Here is a 20,819-nt window from a genome sequence, read left to right on the forward strand (position 1 = left end):
AATCCCTCCACCTTCTGGCCGAGACACCAGACAAGAGGTTTAACCTCTTCAGGCAAAGGCTAAGGTGCTCAGCCTGGAGAACAAGGTTCTTCTAAATGTAACCCCTACCTGCTATCTCCCTTCCATCCACCGCCCACCCCTGACACATTCCGTGCTCTAGACACATCGATTTCTCAGTGCCCATCCTCGCTCCCCGTGTAGAGAAGCTGACGCATACTCCTCCCTCAAAGCCCCTGCCCACCATTCCATACCCTGTGAAAATGTAACCACTTCTCCCAAACCTTCCTTGACTCTCCTGTGTTTCCACCTTGACCCCACCTCTCCCCCTGGTTCTTTGTAGGTCCCTGCTCTTCACCCAAGCTTCTTGAAGAAGGTGTCTACCGTCACTGTTCCTCATCCCTTCCTCCCTGGTCACGCCGTTGCAGGTAGCTTCTCCATCCTGCACTCCACTAGAACTGGTTTGACCAAAGCACTAATTACATCCATGTCATCCTCTCATATAACACCCTGTTCTTTTTCTTCCAACCCCTATTCCCATTTGAAATTACATATTCATTCATGGTTTTGCTTCTAGAATTGAAGTGTCATGAATTCAAAGCTAAATCCATGTTGCTAAATCCAATGGACACTTTTGACCTTTATCTTGACATGACTTCTCCACAGAATGTGATACTGTGTGTACCACTCCTTTCTTTCTTACCATTTTACTTTGAAATTTTTCTATAGAAAACTATACAGAGGGCTTCCCTGGTGGCGCAGTGGTTGAGAGTCCACCTGCCGATGCAGGGGACGCGGGTTCGTGCCCCGGTCCGGGAAGATCCCACATGCCACGGAGCGGCTGGGCCCGTGAGCCATGGCCGCTGAACCTGCACGTCCAGAGCCTGTGCTCCGCAACGGGAGAGGCCACAACAGTGAGAGGCCAGCGTACCGCAAAAAAAAAAAAACTATACAGAAGTTGTAAGAATAGTACAGTAAACACCCACATCTCCTTCATCCAGATTCACCAATTAATATTTTTTTACCTTGTATGTTTATCCTTTGTTTTTCTGGACTATGGAAGAGTAAGTTGCAGGCATTACAACCCTTCACTCTCAAATACCTCAGCACGTTTCCTAAGAACAAACATGTCCTGCCTTAGCCCATTTGGCCTTCTCTCTCTCTCTCTCTCTCTCTCTCTCTCTCTCTCTCTCTATATATATATATATATATATATATATATATAACAGAATACAACAGACTCAGTGGCTTATAAACAACAGTATTTATTTCTAGCAGCTCTGGAGCTGGGAAGTCCAAGGTCAAGGTGCCAGCAGATTCAGTGTCTGGTGAGGACCCACTTCCTGGTTCACAGACACTCATCTTCTCTCTGTGTCCTCACATGACAGAAGGGGAAAGGGAGCTCTCTGGGGTCTCTTTTATAATGACACTAATCCCATTCATGAAGGCCCCACCTCCAAATATCACACCGGGGGTTAGGATCTAACATGCGAATTTTGGGGGGACACAAATATTGTTTATAGCCAACTCTTATCTAACAGACAGCCTATTTTAAAATTTTGTAAGGTGTTTCTAAAATGTCCTTTTCATTTATTTTTATTTTCAGCTGCGTTGGGTCTTCGTTGCTGCGCACAGGCTTCCTCTAGTAGCAGCGAGCGGGGGCCACTCTTCACTGCGGTGCTCGGGCTTCTCATTGCGGAGGCTTCTCCTTGTGGAGCACGGGCTCTAGGCGCGTGGGCTCAGTAGTTGTGGCTCACAGGCTCTAGAGCGCAGGCTCAGTAGTTGTGGCACGTGGGCTTAGTTGCTCCGCGGCATGTGGGATCTTCCTGGACCAGGGCTCGAACCCGTGTCCCCTGCATTGGCAGGCGGACTCTCAACCACTGCGCCACCAGGGAAGCCCCTATTATGTCTTTTATAGTGATTTTATTCTGATCTAAGATCAAATCAAGAATCATACATTGCATTTGGTTGTCATGTCTCCTTAGTCTCCTTTTATCTAGAACACTGCCTTAGTCTTTCAAGATATAAATATTTTTGAAGAGTACAGCCCAGCTGTTTTGCAGAACGTCCCTCAATTTGGGTTTGTCTGATGCTTTCTCATGATTAGATTCTGGATATGCACCTCTGGATATGCAGGGATATTATTACAGACGAGACGTGGTACCCTTCTTGGGGCATGGTTTCACGAGGCAAGTGATACTGGTTTATCCCATCATCAGTGACGAACCACTCCTTCCTTGAAGTTCTCTCTTCCCTCAGCTTCTGTGGCTTCCCTCCTGCCTCCCTGGTGGATGCTTCCTGGTCTTTTTTGTGGGCTCCTCTTCCTCTGCCAATGCATAATCACTGGCCAGGCGGGTTCCTATTGTAGGAGCCTGTTCTAAGCGCTACACAATTTAAACTCTTCTAGGCAGCTTCCCATTCTTCTGTATCCTGAATCTAATCTTCGTAACTTCAACTAACACCTCTGCATTGATGGCTCTCAAACTCTCAACTCCCCTTACCCTGGGTCTCTCTCCTAAACTCCAGATGCAGACCTGCCTACTAGACAGCTACACCGGGATGTCAGCACAATGTTCGAGACCAAATACATCATCTTCCCCTGCTCCAAGCCTGCTTCATGCCCTCCTATGATGAATGGAAACACCCAGAACCCAACGTTCAAAAAGGCACTCAGAACTTTTCCAATTTGATGATTCAGAGTCTTCCCTGCTGGGCTGTCACTGTCTTTAAATAAGAGCCGTATCTGTCCTGTTTGCAACTGGGTCTCTAGAAATGCCTGACACTTGAGAACGGTAGCTATCTCTTATCAGACTCTCAGTGTCCTCATCTCGAAGGCAGAAATAATAATGGATACCTCACAGGGCTTGGGTGAGGATCAAATAAGATCATATATGAGCAAGTGCTTTGTAAACACTATCTCTTGCCTACTCAAAATGCTCATGGATCAGCAGGAGCAGCATCACTTGGAAGCTGGTTAGAAATAAGCATCGTGGGCTCCACTCCAGGCTTCACCCGCCTGCTGATTCAGAATCTGCATTAATGAGATTCCCTGGTGATTTGTATACACAGTAAAATTTGAGAAGGACTGCTTAATCCCCAGCGAATTACAGACAGACATGTCCATGGAATATACACCATTTGTTAACATTCAGGTTGTGGTCCTTCGCACACAGGACATCCTTCCTGATCAAATGAGAAAATGTGAGATCACGTGAACTGGCTCAGCATCATGGAAACAGTGGGCTTTCAGAGCCTGACTCTTGGTGCCTGCTGTCGAGCTGACTGTGGGCAAATTGCTTCACCTCTGTGAACCTCAATCTCCTGGTCTCTAACATGGCTTTGAGAGCACCAACCTCCCTGGAGATATTGCACAAGATCACAGACAGAGCATGGCAGGTGCTGAATACTCAGCTAATCGCACTTGTTTGTTTTTTGAGTAAAGAAACTCACATTCTGACGGCTTCCCATTTGCCATAAATGTGTAAAACCTGAGCTTGTCTCTGGGTTCTGCCTAAGAACGGGAATCTCCTTGTTCTACATCCGGAACAAATAACAATTTTAGCAGAGATCTGGATGGGTGTGCTTTTTTTAACTACCATTTTTAAAAAAATTCCTACTATGTGCCAGACATGAGTTAAATAAAGTGAAACTGTCTGGTCTTTCCATTCCCCATGGTGGTTCCAGGCCGGGAGCACATGAAGTGGGCAGGGGCTCGAGCAGCGGAACAGAAGGAGAAGTAGACAGCTGGCTGGAGGCGCAGATGGCCATGCTCAGATTCATCCTGCCAAAGTTTATATCAATCTGGCTGGACTTTTTCAAGCTTCAAACGTAACAAGCTCGAAATAAGAACAATTCCCATAGCTCAGCGCCTTACCTAGATAAAGATGCTTCTCAAATATCAAGGACCTCTTGTACCTAAGATGATTATGGCTCTTCAAAGCGAAAGACGTGCCAGCTAACAGGCAACATAAAATTACAGACGGACATTCTCTAAAACCCCTTTGAGACTCTGATGAACGCTGTGTTGTGCGACCTCCAAAAAAATAATCATGCCCTAGACACAAAGTTCTGCATACAATTTTGGGGAAGGGGAGGCTGTAGTCCTTGAAAGGAGACTCAAGAACTTTCCACTTAAAACCCCTAGATTTAAGCCACATTTGCTTCTCTTCGCGTAGATCCTTGTGTATCAGCACACACACACGTGCAAGCATGCGTGCGCGTGCGCACACACACTGCTTCGTCAATCACTTCATTTACCTCTTTAGATCCAAAAGCAGAATAAATTAACATTTTCCTGGCAGCAAAGTGGAGACATGTTTTGTCTAGAGGTCACACAGATTAAATCACTAAGTGCCATAATCCACTCCCCAATAAGGCAGAAAGTCTGCCAAGAAAATGTGGATATAGCCATCTAAGCCCCAGCAGGAAACTGTAAATTCACATCTCAGGTGCGCCTTGGCCCATGGAAATGCCCGTATGCTTCAGCCTCCCTCCTGGGAAAAGTGCTTCTCTGATCCAACTGACATTGTTCAGAGGAAAATAATTTTCCGTGGAATTAGATTAAAAAGAAAGAACACAAAAAACTGGATGGTCAGAATGAGCAGGGCCGCTTGGGAGCCACTAATGATTTCACTTCTCCTTTATTACTGTTTGACTAAGTAAATACTCAAAATAGGTTTTTTTAATCCAACGGTAAGCATTTTGGCTCCAAATCTCAGCAAAAGAGGGTGCAATGGTTAAAAGCATGAACCATATGGAACCCGACTACTTCAGTTTGATTGAATACGGTCTCTACCCCTTTCTCTGAGCCTCGGTTTAATCACAAATACAGGGGAGCAATAGGAGCACCCGGACTGTTTTGTGGGGCTGTTTTGAGAGTTAAATGACGTGATCTGTGTGAAGACCTTAGCTTAGTACACGGCGAGTACTCAACAGAACCTACACTTCTAGAACGGACGTCTTAGAACTCCACAGATGCTAACCCTAATGGTCAGAGTCCCCACATCCCACCTACTCCTTCCCCTCAGATGTTCCATCACAGGCCACAGCATCTTGGTCATGCATTGCACCAAACAGTACAGAACTTGGCAAAAGCTTATGACTTTAACTTATTTGAAGTTTTTTTGTTTACTTTCTTATTGTGGTAAAAATAAAATGTATTTGTAACGTAAAGTTTGCTATTTTATGACCAGGTTAGTGACCAGGTTTAAGAGTACAATTCGATGGCATTAATTACATTCTCAATGTTGTACAACCATCACCACTATCTAGTTCCAAACATTTTCATCACCCCAAATTGAAACTCTGTACACATTAAGCAGTAACTCCCTAGGCCCACCTTCCCCCCAGTCCCTGGCCACCTCTACTGTTTTCTGTCTCTGTGAATTTTCCTATTCTACATATTTCATTTAAGTGGAATCACACTTGTCCTTCTGTGTCTGGCTTACTTCACTTAGCATAATGTTGTAAAGGTTCACCCATACTGTAGCATGTAGCAGAACTTCATTCTTTTTACAGCTGAATGACATTCCCGTCGTATGCAGAGACCACATTTTACTTATCCATTCGTCTGCCAGTGGACACTTGGGTTGCTTCCATTTTTTAGTTACTGTGAATAATGCTGCTATGAACATTAGTGTATAAATATCTGTTTGAGTTCCTGCTTTCAATTCTTTGGGGTATACATTTAGGAATTGAGTTTAGGATTGCTGGATCATATGGTAATTCTATACTTAACTTTTAAAGAGACACCGAACTGTTTTCCACAGAGGCTGCACCATTTTACGTTCCTAGCAGCAATGCACAAGGGGTCCAGTTTCTCCACATCCTCCTCGTCTCCTGTCATTTTCTGTAATTCATTTGTTTTTTCTTATAATTTATTTTTGGGTGCGTTGGGTCTGTTGCTACGCGCGGGTTTTCTCTAGTTGCGGCGAGCGGGGTCTGCTCTTGGTTGCGGTGCGCGGGCTTCTCATTGCGGTGGCTTCTCTTGTTGTGGAGCATGGGCTCTAGGTGCGCGGGCTTCAGTAGTTGCAGCTCGTGGGCTCAGCAGTTGTGGCTCGTGGGCTCTAGCATGCAGGCTTAGTAGTTGTGGTACACGGGCTTAGTTGCTCCGCGGCATGTGGGATCTTCCCGGACCGGGGCTCTAACCCGCGTCCCCTGCACTGGCAGGCGGATTCTTAACCACTGCGCCACCAGGGAGGCCCCTCATTTGTTTTTAATCATACCTCAAGACTGTCTCACAATACAGCAAACTTACTGTTCTAAAATAATTGAGACGTGAGTAATTCTGGTTTAGAAGTTCTCACCTAGGGACATTTTTTCCACCCAAGGAACATTGGACAATGTCTGGAAACATTTTCAGTTGTCACGACCAGGCACAGAGTGCTACTGGCATCTCGTGGGTAGAGCCCTGGGGTGCTGCTAAGCGTCCTAGATGCACACGGCAGCCCCCACAACAAAGAATTATGGCCCAAAATATCTACAGTGCCAAGGCTGAGACATCTTGTTCTAGTTTAAAAGTTAGCCTTTAAGCCAGTCTTCAAACTAGGTTCTGCAGAGGCACAGGATTCCAGAGGAAACTTGGGTCCTGTCATAAGGGAAAATACTGGAGTCCAAGTGGGCAAGGTTTCAGCACTCCACCCCCATTTCTTCAAGGGCAACTCCTCATACAATTATTTTACATACGGGTCTTCCCTGTAAGATTCCAAAGTTCTCACTTCTCTTTTCTACTTACAAAACAGTTATTCAGGGACTTCCCTGGTGGTCCGGTGGTTAGGACTTGGGGCTCTCACTGCCATGGCCCAGCGTTCAATCCCTGGTCGGGGAACTAAGACCCTGCAAGCCACATGGCACGGCCAAAAATAAATAAATAAAACTTAAAAAATTAAAAACAAATTTTAAAAACACAGTTATTCCAATCAAGTTGCTTTTGGCTGCTAGTAAGAGAATGCCAAATGAAAAAATAATGACATCTCAAATTTTTAAGTCTGGTAATAATGAGGTTTAGTGGTTCAATGATACCACCAAGGACACAGGCTTCTTCCATCTCCTTGCGTTATCACCCTTAATACTCTGGTTCCTATCCTCAGACTTGTCTCTTCATGGCCTCAAGCTGATAGCTTCAGATCCAGTCACCACATCCTTGCACAGCCATGTACAAAGGCAGGAAAGGACAGTTTACTTCTTTGTACCCAAGAGGAAAATCTATCCCAGAATTCAGGCAGGAAACTTCCCTCCCTCCACCAGGTTTGCATCACCTACTCATACCTAAAGCAATCATCCACCAGGAGAATAAAATCACTATGTCAAGTCTAGGCTCATCAAAGTTTACCCCCTAAGGCTGGGGAGGGACCACCTTCCCTCAGCTCATGGGAGGGTGAAAATCCAAACAACAGGAGATGTTGGAGGTACTAACTCATCTGTAGGTTGTTTCATTGGTGCTTTAAGCTAGTTTACTTGTCATTTGGTTTCAGTTGCAAATGACAAAAACCTGGGTTTTTTTGTTTTGTTTTTTTAAAAAGAAGGGAATATCCAGCTCATATAATTGAAAAATCCAGGGACAGACTTTGGATACACAGATATTGGTGGTCAAATGCCATCACCAAAACTTGGCAATGCTTTCTCCAGCTCTCAGTTCTGCTTTCTTCTGTATTGGCTTCATTCTCAGGCTGCCTCTCCCCTGCTGGTGAGAGCAGGACCAAAACAATCCCCAGAATTGAGTTTGCATACGCTGTGGCTAGTCAGGCTTGGACCACACGTTGATCGTTGAACAAATCACTGTGGCTAGGGAAACGGAATGCTCGGATTGGCCATACTCGGATCATATGGTTCCCCGCAGTGTTGGGGAGGGATGTACCATAAGCAGGAAGGGTAATGAATGCTGGGTTTGCAAAATCAATACACACGCATTCCATAGATATATAGGGAGGAAATGTATGTATTTTTTACCTCTACGTAACCCAGATACTATAAAAATGCATCAGTTCATTCCACAAACATCTACTGAATACTGTGTACCAGACACAATGCACTGGGGAGGTAAATAAGACAGAGTCTCTTCCACAAAGAATCTAACCCTCTGCCACTAACCCACTGTGTAACCTTGAATGAGTCCGAAACCTCTCCCATTCTCCTACACATCATGTGTAACAAGAAATGGCTGGAGTGCTTGATATGTGAGTTGATTTCCAATTCTGTGTTCTATTAATTCCACCATTACCTCCCTGCAAATGCCTTTGAATATTTTTTTCTAGATGCTACCAATAAGGCCAATTTGATTTCACTTGCATGGTTTGTTGCCACCACAGAGGAACAAATGAAAGAGGAGTGAAATCAACTCAGAGCCCCTCTGTGACTGAAAGGTTGACTGTAGGCATCCAGAGTTCACTGACTCTTGCAGCCAGACACCTTGGGGGTGACTGAGGTGAGGAAGCCCAGTAGAGAAAGAGGGAGTGAGGAAGCCTAGCCCTGGAGAGGAAGCTCTGAGCCACAGAAGTTGCTCTTTCCCAGCTTCCAGCCCAGCCTGGGTGAGCCACTTCCAAGTCATGTCTGTTAAGGGTGCCTGGCAAAAAGACTCATTGGTACCCTCTGCAGACTGCAAGCTAAAATTCCCAGTGGGGTTAAAGCTGACTCCTTCAGAGCGATTATAGGGCCCTGGAGGTGCTGGCTTCTGTTGATTACTCAGGATGCTGGCTTGCAAGGAAATGGTGTCAGGTGCTTGAAATATTTAGGGACCCTTAAAAGAATACTGTAGCTGAGCCCAAGTGAATTACGTCTGCTCTACCAATCCTTTATTCTTTCTCCAAAGTGATGAGCATGGTGGTAAGAGGCTGACAGCCCTCGCATGAGGAGTTGTGCAGGTTGGGCACTACACAACTTTTGGGGCACCAGGTGCACTGCAGTCTACAGAAGCCTAGGTGAGTGTTGCCCCCAAGAGTGACGCAGTGCTCAATCTGTGTAACCACACAAGTCGGTCCTTAACGCTGACACCAAAACTAAGGAGAAAAGGCTGCCATGGCAGGAATCCAGAGATTTTCAATCAACCAACACATAATTTTTATATTGACTATATACTGAAGTGATATGAAGGTTACATTGGGTTTGGGAATTCTCTGGCTGTCCAGTGGTTAGGACTTCACGTTTCCACTGCAGGGGGCAAGGGTTTGATCCCTCGTCGGGGAATTAAGTTCCTGCATGCCCTGGGGCATGGCCGAAAAAAAAAAAAAAAGATATATTGGGTTAAATGAAATATGTTACTAATGTTAATTTCATCTGTTTCTCTTTATGTGGCTCCTAGAAAACTTTAAATCACACATGTGGCTTGTATTTGCGGCTTGCATTATATACATTTCTATTGGACCAACCTATCTTAGAAGGTCCTCAGCAAGATTGTGCAGTTGCCCACAGTGGTGAACCAATCCCTGTCACACCCTCCTCTTTCCTTCTTTTGCTTATCTCATTTTCCAACTCCCTCATTTACACTGGATCACCTCCCAGATAAACTAACTAGACCTGAATCTTGTCTCAAGGCATGCTTCTGGGGTAGACTAATAAAAAACGTACTATGCACAGGGAACCATGCTAATATCTACCTTTCCTTATATGCAGTTTGCATATAACCAGGCAGAGAGATAAAGAAACCAACAGGGGCTTCCCTGGTGGTGCAGTGGTTAAGAGTCCGCCTGCCGATGCAGGGGACACGGGTTCGTGCCCCGGTCTGGGAAGATCCCACATGCCGCGGAGCGGCTAGGCCCGTGAGCCATGGCCGCTGAGCCTGCGTGTCCGGAGCCTGTGCTCCACAACGGGAGAGGCCACAACAGTGAGAGGCCCGCATACCGAAAAAACAAACAAACAAACAAACAAAACAACAAAAAAAAGAAACCAACACAGGAAAGGTTAAATACCAGATTTAAATAACAGAACAAGAGATGTGCATGATTACCTGCCAAGTGAAGAGTACAGAGAGTATGTGCTAAGAGCCTGAAGGAGAAATGATATTAATATGTAGCGTGGTGGGGAAGGAGAGTTCTTCTTGGCCACACAAGATCTAAGTGCTGTCAAGTTTGCTGCCAAGAATGGGTTGTGAAATATGAAGTATGAGCAAGGACCTAGACTCAAGGAATGACTCTGGTGTTGAGGGCAATGTGCTGTGTATTTCGTGGGGAGTTCACTTTGAAATGCATTGTGTATGCGTGAGTGTGTGTGCGTGTGCATGTGTATAGTGGGAGTCAGGAGGATGCTAGATCTGATTCTCTTATTTCACTCATTCCGCTTGTGATCAAAGTTGGCAAGGGGAGGTAATGCAGCCTATTTCAGAAAGCCCGAACAAAACACTTTCCACAAAAGGATCAAATGCTCCACCCCTTTCCCATTAGCACCTTGCTTTTGTGTGACTGAGATAAGCAATTGTAAATGTCACCATAGCAGGGGCAAGCTTTCATTACTGACCATTCACTATGTGCCAGACATTGTTGAAAGAAAAGTGCAGAAAGCAAAGAGCAAATGCTATCTAGCTTTCAGGAAGAAGAAATAACCCCCTGCCACCATTCAGGCCTTTAAAATAAGCAGTAAATAAACCTTTAAAAGGTACATAAAGGAAATAATAAAAATGTCCTGAAGACTCTAGTTTTGATAGTTACCCATTCTCTTATTTGCTGTTCCCCTTTACAGGAGTTACAAGTATTGAAAAAATAAGAGTCCAGAGTTAGCTGGAAATTTTAAGAGTGGGTGCTAGATACAGTATTTCCCCTGCAGAACAAACTCACACCAAAGACTTGGAAGGGTGCTGTCCAAGGTACCAGTTGACCTCTCAGTGAGCCTAGCTAGGATTTGAACATAATTATGGTTCCCCCATAACTTTACAGGTAACATTTTGCCCTCAATAAGTGGGCATCACAGTCCACAATTATATATGTACGTGTGTACTAAAAACAGCTTTTCTTTCACATATTCTTATTTTAAATGTCCTGATTTAAAGATAAGTTCCTTTAAAATGCATAGAATTAGGGAGTTAAGGTTTTCTATCAATTCAGTTCAAAAGGTTGTAAAGTGTGCTTCATCTCGTAGATGATGTTCTTCCTTATACCCAGCTGAAAATCTCTCCTGCTTAGATGTGGAAGTTACAAATTCAACTGTCTACAAGGATCAGAGGGCAGAGTAAATGACTGAAATGGAACATTTTAAATAGTAACTGACACAGCTTCAGTGTTGGCGAGATAATAGGCATGGTGGGGACTGGTTACCAAGAGAGTGTGTGCTGTCTAAAGGGAGAAGCGTCTACTCAACTCCAGCCATTGTGTCCACATAGGACAACAAGCTCAGTCACAGAGTTAGCTAACTACTCAGGAGGCGCTCAAAAATCTCTCAATTAGCGCTTCCCTGGTGGCGCAGTGGTTGCGAGTCCACCTGCCGATGCAGGGGACACGGGTTCGTGCCCCGGTCCGGGAAGATCCCACATACCGCGGAGCGGCTGGGCCCGTGAGCCATGGCCGCTGAGCCTGCGCGTCCGGAGCCTGTGCTCCGCAACGGGAGAGGCCACGACAGTGAGAGGCCCACATACCGCAAAAAATAAAATTAAATTAAATTAAAATCTCTCAATTAAAAAAAAGAATGTTTAGTTCATTCAATTTCTTACAATTCACTGTGTAAGCCAAAGAGAGCACCTGTGGGTTGGAGCTTACCCACAGGCTTCTGCTTTGCCATCTCCATTCAAGGCAAGTTCTCTTGCTTGAAATCTCATATACTCAGAAAATTGGACGATGTAAAAACAGGTATTTTTCTTCCCTATACCAAAGATGGAGATTGAGGTAAAAAACATCTTAGAGTAATTGACAGGAGCCAGCACCTCCACGGCCCACCAATTACCCTGCGGGAGTCAGCTCCATGCCCACTGCTAATTTTAGTTTGCAACCGCAGAGGGTACCAATAAGTCTTTTTTTTTTTTTTAATACTCTTCTCCACCTAAGCACTTTATTATTTTTTTAATTTATTTTTGGGGCTGCGTTGGGTCTTCGGTGCTGAGCGCGGGCTTTTCTCTAGTTGAGGCAAGCAGGGGCTATTCTTTGTTGCGCTACGCGGGCTTCTCATTGCAGTGGCTTCTCTTGTTGCGGAACACAGGTTCTAGGTGCACGGGCTTCAGTAGTTGTGGCACACAGGCTCAGTAGTTGTGGCTTGCAGGCTCTAGAGCGCAGGCTCAGTAATTGTGGAGCACAGGCTTAGTTGCTCCATGGCACGTGGGATCTTCCCGGACCAGAGCTCGAACCTGTGTCCCCTGCATTGGCAGGCAGATTCCCCTGCGTTGACAGGCGGATTCTCATCCACTGCACCACCAGGGAAGCCCACCGAGTCTTTTTGCCAAAGATTTTTGGCTCTGTGTGCCAGACATTCTCTGTCACAACTACTCAGCTCTGCCTTTTTAATGCGAAAGCAGTCTTGGAGAATGTGTAAATTTATGGGTGTGGCTATGTTCCAATAAAACTTTATTCACAAAACAGGTGGCGGGCTGGATTTGGTCCGTGGCTCATGGTTTGCTGACCCGTGGTTTAGAATAAAAAGATAATGATGTGAACAGGATAAAGCAAGCTATTCAGTTCAAGAAACTGACTGCATAAACACAAACTCCTGGTATTTAAATAAAAACCCAGGACAAACATGGGAGGTGAGATACCAAAAGGACAAGTAAAATTGCTAAAGTGATTTTAGGCCACAAAGCCAAAATTCTACCCTAGTGTGTTCTTTATGGATCATGCCTAGATCAGTTCTGGATAAAGTAATGTGAACAGGAGCATGTTCAACTGAGATCGGTGATAAAAGACCCAAACAGAAACGGCTTTTGTGTTTCATCTGGTGTGTGTGCCTGCCACCCCACCTCACCCCACCCTCAATCAATTGCTGGTGGCCACTGCATGGAAAAGGATCATGAGACTTCACATGTGGACCTAGAGAGAATGAGGGCCATGCTGATTAGTAATGTCTGTCATGGGTACAAAAGGGGAGAACGATGCATGTGCCACATTACTGCCGTCTCTAAAACCGTATCTTGTGAGGAAGGATAGGGAGTCGATAAATGGAATTTGTTACCCCAAGTAAGTTGTATAACCCAAAATATAATTATCTTCAAACGGATAAAACAGTACTATACTTTCTAAATATTAATCTGATCTTGCTAAAGATTAGCATGACTTACCCCAAACAGTTTATTACAGCAGGCAGTAGGAGGCTGGGCTAGATCACCTCTGAATATTCTTCTCAGCCCTGCATAGGACTCTATGATTTTTTTCAAGATGCCTCATTGTACTATCCCAGCTGTATTCCAGGTGTCTTAGTCTTCCCAACAGCTTTGCTTTGAAGACGTCGTGAATATTTAAACAAACTTCAGGCTAAACATTTTTCACGCTTCTCATTTCACCCACGGTCCAAAGCTGGGTTTTGTTTCGCAAGAAGGCTCATTTTTGAGATGTGTGTATGTGCACATATATGCATATAAACCCACTGGCATTGTGTTATATACACATACTCGGACCTCCAAGGTACATGTATGTAAATTCCTCCTCTTAAACGTTTTTTATTTTTAAATACATTTACTTATTTATTTTTGGCTGCGTTGGGTCTTCGTTGCTGCGCGCAGGCTTTCTCTAGTTGTGGAGAGTGGGTACTACTCTTCGTTGCAGTGCATGGGCTCTAGGCATGTAGGTTTCAGTAGTTGCGGCTCGCAGGCTCTAGAGCGCAGGCTCAGTAGTTGTGGCGCAAGGGCTTAGTTGCTCCGCAGCATGTGGGCTCTTCCCAGACCAGGGATCAAACCCATGTCCCCTGCATTGGCAGACGGATTCTTAACCACTGCGCCACCAGGGAAGGCCCCTCCTCTTAAACCTTGACACTCAGCTCTGAAGTTAAAGTCTGCAGTTAAAGGCCACTGACGTGTCTTCAGGCACAAACCAGCAGGTATGCAGTCAAGTATGGACAGACTGATTATTTGGAAATAACCTGCTAATGTTCCCACTGCAGTTATTCATTGACTGCGACTTCAGAACCACAGTGACAGTGAGAAAGCCAACGTCCCTTTCATTGTCTTGATGAGTAAGAGGCTCAATGAGTCACAGAAGGTCCCAGAGAGAGGTGGGAGCAGGTAAAGCATGAAGGGCTGAGGTAAAGAGGGTTGGTTAAATACACATATCTTTTTTTCTCTTTTCCATGAAATCCCACAAAGACAACTACAGAGGTGTTTTTTTGTTGTTGTTTTAGGGTTTACACCCACCAGAATTGAGAGAACAGGCAAGGAAAAAAACAAATTGCAGAAGCTGAATGTAGATGAAAACAACACAACAAAATCTTAAGCCAGCAGTTGATAAAGCAGAGGAACATGGATTAGCAGCACCTAATCAGAAAGGAAGATACCCCTAGAAATGAAGGTGAAGGCGGTGGGAATGGTTGAAATTCAGTTTAAGAAGCTCTGAGTTCCCCAGATCTGTCTCCCTACTTCATGCAGCAAGATTGCCAAGATCCCAACCTGGCAAGAGACCAGACATTTCTCCTCTATAGAAGATAAAACGAAAGGTCTCTGGACGAAAGGACTCCAGAACCAGGTCCTACATTTAAAAAAAAAAAAAAAAAGAGGGAATGAAAAATTAGAAAAGAAAAATAGCTCTTAGTACAAATATTTTTTGTTTCAATGAAAGAGCAGAAGTTAAACTCAATAGAAAGGTTAGAAAATAAAGTTAAGGAAATCGCCCAGAATAGAAGGTAAAAAGATAAAGAAAAATAGGAAAGAAATGAAAATTTAAAGACTGTTATAGGAAGTCTACTATCCAAGTAACAGGAATCACTGAATGCAAGAACAGAAAAAATGGAGGGGAGGAAATCATGCATTATATTATTTACCTATTGCTGCATAAAAAAAATTACCCCAACCACACAGAAACTTGTAACAAACATTCTCTTCTCTAGTTCCTGAAGGTCAGGAATCTAGGAGCAGCTTAGTGGGGTGGTTCTGGCTCAGGGTCTCCTCAGACGCTGCGGTCAAGCTGTCGCGAGGGCTGCTGTCCCATCTGAGGGCTGGACTGGGGCTAGAGGATCCTTTCCAAAGTGACTCACTCACATGGCTGTTGGCAGAAGCCTCAGTTGCTAGCTGGCTATTGGCAGGAGGCCTCAGTTCTTTGCCACATGGAACTCCCCATAAGGCTTCTTCACATGGTAGCTGGCTTCCCCCAAAGCAAGTGATCCAGGAGAAAGAGAGAGCATGGCCAAATGGAAGTCACGGTGCCTTTGATAGCCCAATCCCAGAAGTGAATTATTATCATTTCCACTGTGTGCTATTGGTCACAGAGACCAATCCTGGTCCAATAATGAGAGTGAACTGTACAAGGTATGACTGTCAGGAGACGAGGACCATTGGGGCCATCTTGGAGGCTGCCTACCACATCCATTAAATAGGTATGTGTGTATGTGTATATTTATGTATATGTGTATTTCAATTCTCAGAATTTGAGCCTAAGTTTCCAGAATTGAAAAAGCCAACTAACCACTTAGCACAATGGGCCCACACCAGAGCCTACTGTCATGAACTTTCAAAACACCAAGGAGGGACTTTCCTGGTGGTGCAGTTGTTAAGAATCCGCCTGCCAATGCAGGGGAACACAGGCTCAAGCCCTCGTCTGGGAAGATCCCACACACCGTGGAGCAACTAAGCCCGTGTGCCACAACTACTGAGCCTGCGCTCTAGAGCTGGTGAGCCACAACTACTGAGCCCACGTGCCACAACTACTGAAGCCCATGTGCCCTAGAGCCTGTGCTCCACAACAAAAAGAAGCCATCGCAATGAGAAGCCAGAGCACCACAACAAAGAGTAGCCCCTGCTCGCTGCGACTAGAGAAAGCCCACACACAGCAACAAAGACCCAACACAGCCATAAATAAATAAATAAATAAATGAAGATACACGAATGGCCAACAGGCACATGAAAATGTGCTCAACAACACTTATCATCAGGAAATGAAAATCAAAACCACGAGATATTACCTCACACCTATAAAATGGTTATTAGCACAAAGACAAGAGTTAACAAGTGCTGGCCAGGATATGGAGAAAAGGGAACCCTTGTGCAGTGTTGGTGGGAATGTAAATTTGTGCAGCCACTATGGAAAACAGTATGGAGGTTCCTCAAAAAATTAAAATAGAACTACCATATGATCCAGCGATCTCACTCCTGGGTATATATCCAAAGAAGATGAAATCATTATCTCAAAGAGGTATCTGCACCCCACCTTGTTCACTGAAGAATTACTCACAAGAGCCAAGACATGAGAAAAACCTGTGTTCATTGACAGATGAATGGATAAAGAAAATGTGGTACAGGGAAGTCCCTGGCAGTCCAGTGGTTAGGACTCCACGCTTTCACTGCCATGGGCCTGGGCTTGATCCCTAGTCGGGGAACCAAGATCCCGCAAGCCACATAGCACAGCCACAAAAAAAAAAAAAGGAAAGTAAAACAAGAAAATGTCGTATATATACAAAATGGAATATTATTCAGCCATAAAAAAGGAAATCCTACCATTTGCAACAATATGAATGAACCTTGAGGGCATTATGTAAGTGAAATAAGTCAGACAAAGAAAAATGCTGTATGATATCACTTACATGTGGAATCTAAAAAAGATGAACTCATACAAACAGAGTAGACGGGTGGTTGCCAGAGGCAGGGCCTAGGAGGTGGGGGAGATGGGCAAAGGTGGTCAGAGGTACAAACATCCAGTTTATTTTTTGTAAAGCCTGGGGATGTAATGGACAGCAGGGTAACTATAGTTAACAATACTGTACTATACGCTTAGAAGGTGCTAACATCGTAAATCTTAAAAGTTCTCACCACACACACACACACACACACATAAAATGGTAACTAATAAGATGATGGATATGTTAACTAGCCCTATTGGTAATCACATCACAATACACACATATATCAAATCATGTTGGACACCTTAAACTTGTACACAATGTCATATATCAATTATATCGCGATAAAGCTGGGGAAAAAAGTCAAATAATCAGTAATCAGAATGGCTTCAGACTTCTCAAGGGCAACATTGGAAGCTAGAAAGCAATAACCAGTGCCTTCAAATTCTTGAAGGAAAATGATTTCCAAGCCAGAATTAAACCCTCCAGAATGGAAAACATTGGAAAAGAAACAACCAAATTTTAGAAGCTGAAAAGTAAAAAAAAAAAAAAAAAAAAAAATCCTGAATTTTAAAACTTGACAATGAAGAACTTGAAAATAATGAATTAGCAGCACAGGGAACCTCTAGAAATGGAGGTTAAGGGAGGGAGGGGCTGTTTGAAATACGGTTAAGTGCTAAGTACTTAGCAGGCCTTTTCAGTTCTGGAAATATATAGGCCTAAATTCTGGGCATGAAAAACGTAGTTATACCAGCCAAAGCATCAATGAAGAGAACAGAATCAAAGTGTTCTGAATCACGCTTGGTAAGTTACTGCAAGATGCATTTTACCCAAATTGGGGAGGAAGCAGAGAAATAGGAAGACAAGAGAGACAAGAAATGGGAGATCCAAACCCAAAGAGAGGTAATGGGGAGCTCCAGGATGGTGGTGAAGCGGGACCCGAGGGACCACTGTGTGCCAGGCTGCGGGGCAACCAGTCCAGAGTGGAGGTCAGAGGTCCCCAGGGAGGATGCTTTTTCAGAGTGATGAAATGGACGGAATACCTGGCGCATCTCAATGTATTGGGAGGAACTGAGACACTCAGTCAAGGCTTTGAGGTCGAATTTACAATAGTGCACAGAAAAGCAAGCAAACAACAAAACTGTTTTAAAGAGCAAGATGAAAGAAAAAGCAGTCATAGTTTACAACATGACTCAGCTCGGACTAGCATTTATATAGTCATATTATTGTAAACACTGAATACTGACCTAATCAAAATTATGAAAGAACCATATTCTGGGGGAGTAGGGGATGGCTTCCACAGTGGGAATTTAATAGAGAATGCCTAGAACAGAAATATCTAGCATTGGTAACAAGGAGACACAGATAGAAGTTAAATACGAAAATAATCAGCTGGTTGATTCTGGGAAGGGAAATGAAGGAGAAAACAGGGACTACTGTGTTTTGTGGCCAACTTTGTAGAATCCTTTGACTTTCTAAACTGCAGGTGCATTACTTTGATCTTAGAAAGAGATTAATATGCTGCAGTGAGAAATCAGGCAATAGCCAACCTTTCATTCATTCAATAAGCATTTAATGTGTGCCTACAGTATACCAGTCCCTGGGAATTTGAAGGAAAAACAAAAAATGATCCAGGCCCTTTCCTCCCTGGCTCACAGTCCGTTAGGTTTCTCAGCACAGCCAGAGGGGCAACAATTCAAACTCTTCTGTAGTGAGGCTAATATGGTGAAGGAAAGAGGCGTGGACACCTGCTTGTTTTGAATTTCAAGGTCTGTGGCTAGCGGTTACTGTTGGCTTGCCTTGGGCAAGGTTGCTGTGGGCTTAGCCTCAAGTCATGATGGGACCCAAGCAGGTGGGGCAGATGACAACTGAAGTAACAATGATCCCTAACATGGGCAGTCGGCAACGTGGGATACATTTTCTAAAGCATTAGGGCAACCGAAGGTTTGTTTCAAGCATGAGGGTCACTGGCTGGCTGCTTTGTTGGCATGACCTCATTTAATCCGCACAATAAACTTCTGAGGTGGCTACTATTATTATCTCCACCTTCTAGATAAGGAAACTGGAGCCCAAAGAGGCTATGTGACCTGCCTAAGGTCACACAGCTCATAAGCAGCAGAGCTAAACCTCAAACCCAAGTCTTGAGTCTATGCCCTTCAGCCTTAAGACTGGGATTTTTCTCAGTCATTGGATTAAGAGCTGCAAGACCTGAATTCTAGCTCCTGCTCTACCAATAATCGGCTGAGTGATCTTAGGCAAGTCCCTTCTCAATGTCTGTTTCTAGGTGTGAAAAACGAGGGGGTTGACTCAGATGACATCTAAGCATCCTCTATACTTTGGCAGTCTGTGTTAGCAATAGGGAAAGCCAATGGGAAAAGGAAACACATGAGTGGGGTGCAGAGGTGAACACACTTTTCTCCTCTGAGCCTCAACTGCCTCATCTGTAAAATCAGAGAATCATTAAGACACACCTCTTATGGTTGTTGAGTGTATTAAATAAGACAGCGTATGGAAAGTACTTTAGCACTTGCCTGGGCACAGAGTAAGTGCTCAGTCAACACGAGCCCGTATTCATTCCTACTACTCATATGCTTACAGGGCTCCACCACACTTGGATTCCTGAAAGTTCCCACTTCTGGTAAGGTCAAAGTACCATGTTTGTGGGAAGAAGGGGGGATCAAATCACAAGAAAAGGGAGTCGAACAAAATTACTGCCTGACAGGAACCTGTGCTGTTGCCCTTTATTGGTTTTGCATACGACTTAGTTTACCAATACTTTCAGGAGCATGTAAGTGTGAAATTGGAAAGCGTCACCGCAGGACTGCCACAAGCCACTGCACTGGCAATATAAAAGGGGAGGCGGGGGAAATACGCTGGGCCAGGGAGAGGGAGAAAACTAGAGAGACGGAAAGGATAGGAAGGTGAGCCCCAGGTGTGGAAGGACAAAAAGATACGGGGCTGGGGAGCAAACTGGCTTTAAAGTTCAAAGCACACTCATCCAGATTGACTGTTGAACACACACTTCGAGTTTTTAAACATGTCCCCACTGTCCCACCTCTGTGCTTTCCCTCAAACCATTTCCTCTATGTGATTTCCTATTCCCAGCCACGGACACTGCTCAAGGCCAGCCTAGCTTTCAGGCCAAGCTCAAATTTTATTTTCTTTCAGAAGAAATTACAAAGTGTTCATGGTTCATAAGAATATAGACTCTGGGTCGGTGAGACCTGCTTTGGAATTGAGTTGGTTGAACTTGAGGCGAGTTTCTTCACCTCTCAAAACCTCAGCTTCCCAATCTGTAAAATGTAGATACGTAGTAACAACCTCACAGGGTTACAATGAATAATAAATGATGGTGCACATGAAGCTTTAACCATATGCTCAATAAATGTCAGCTGCTGTTATTTTCTCCATCACCCACATTCCAGTCCATTCCCCACACCTATTACATTGAACTAGAATTACTGACAACCATGGAACCGTGCTTCTGTCTCTGAATCCCCCAAAAAAGCCTAGTACACTAGGTAACATGCAATAGATGCTGCATAATAAATATCATCTGAATTGAATGCAATGACTATCACATTCTCAAGCTCATGATTATTGACTGTTTTGAGTAGAAGAAAAAACATCCCAAGCAATTGGCTACAGGTGACCAGATGATCATGGCAGGGTTCCCAATCTTGTCTGGGATGAGAATGAACCTCTCCAGGAAACCATTCTGTGGCAGGGAACCTTGGGCTCCCATAATAATGAAAACAAGGACAATTAACAACTAACATGTATTGAGGACTTACTATGTCCCAAACACTACCTCTAAGTGCTTTATCCAAAATAAATCAGTTAATCCTCAAATGAACTCCAGGGGCAATTCTCACCCCCACTTTACAGAGGAAACTGAGTGACCAGCTGCCCCAGTTTGCCAGTATCTGAGGGGGCTCCTCAGACTTTCAGAGCTAAACCCAGAAAAGTCCCAAGCACGCTGGGACGAGTGTGCCCTAACACTGAAGCACACAGATATTAAGTAAATGTCCCAAGGTCAATGAGTGGCCAAATCAGGATGACAAACCCAGGAGCCCCATCGCCTCTACTGCAGGCACAGACAAAGGCAAAAATGAACCCACTGAGACAACAAATTAGCCAGGTCATCAAGTGGGCTG

This window comes from Mesoplodon mirus (genome assembly GCF_964341445.2).
Source record: "Mesoplodon mirus genome assembly, chromosome: 13".
Taxonomy (NCBI): domain Eukaryota; kingdom Metazoa; phylum Chordata; class Mammalia; order Artiodactyla; family Ziphiidae; genus Mesoplodon; species Mesoplodon mirus.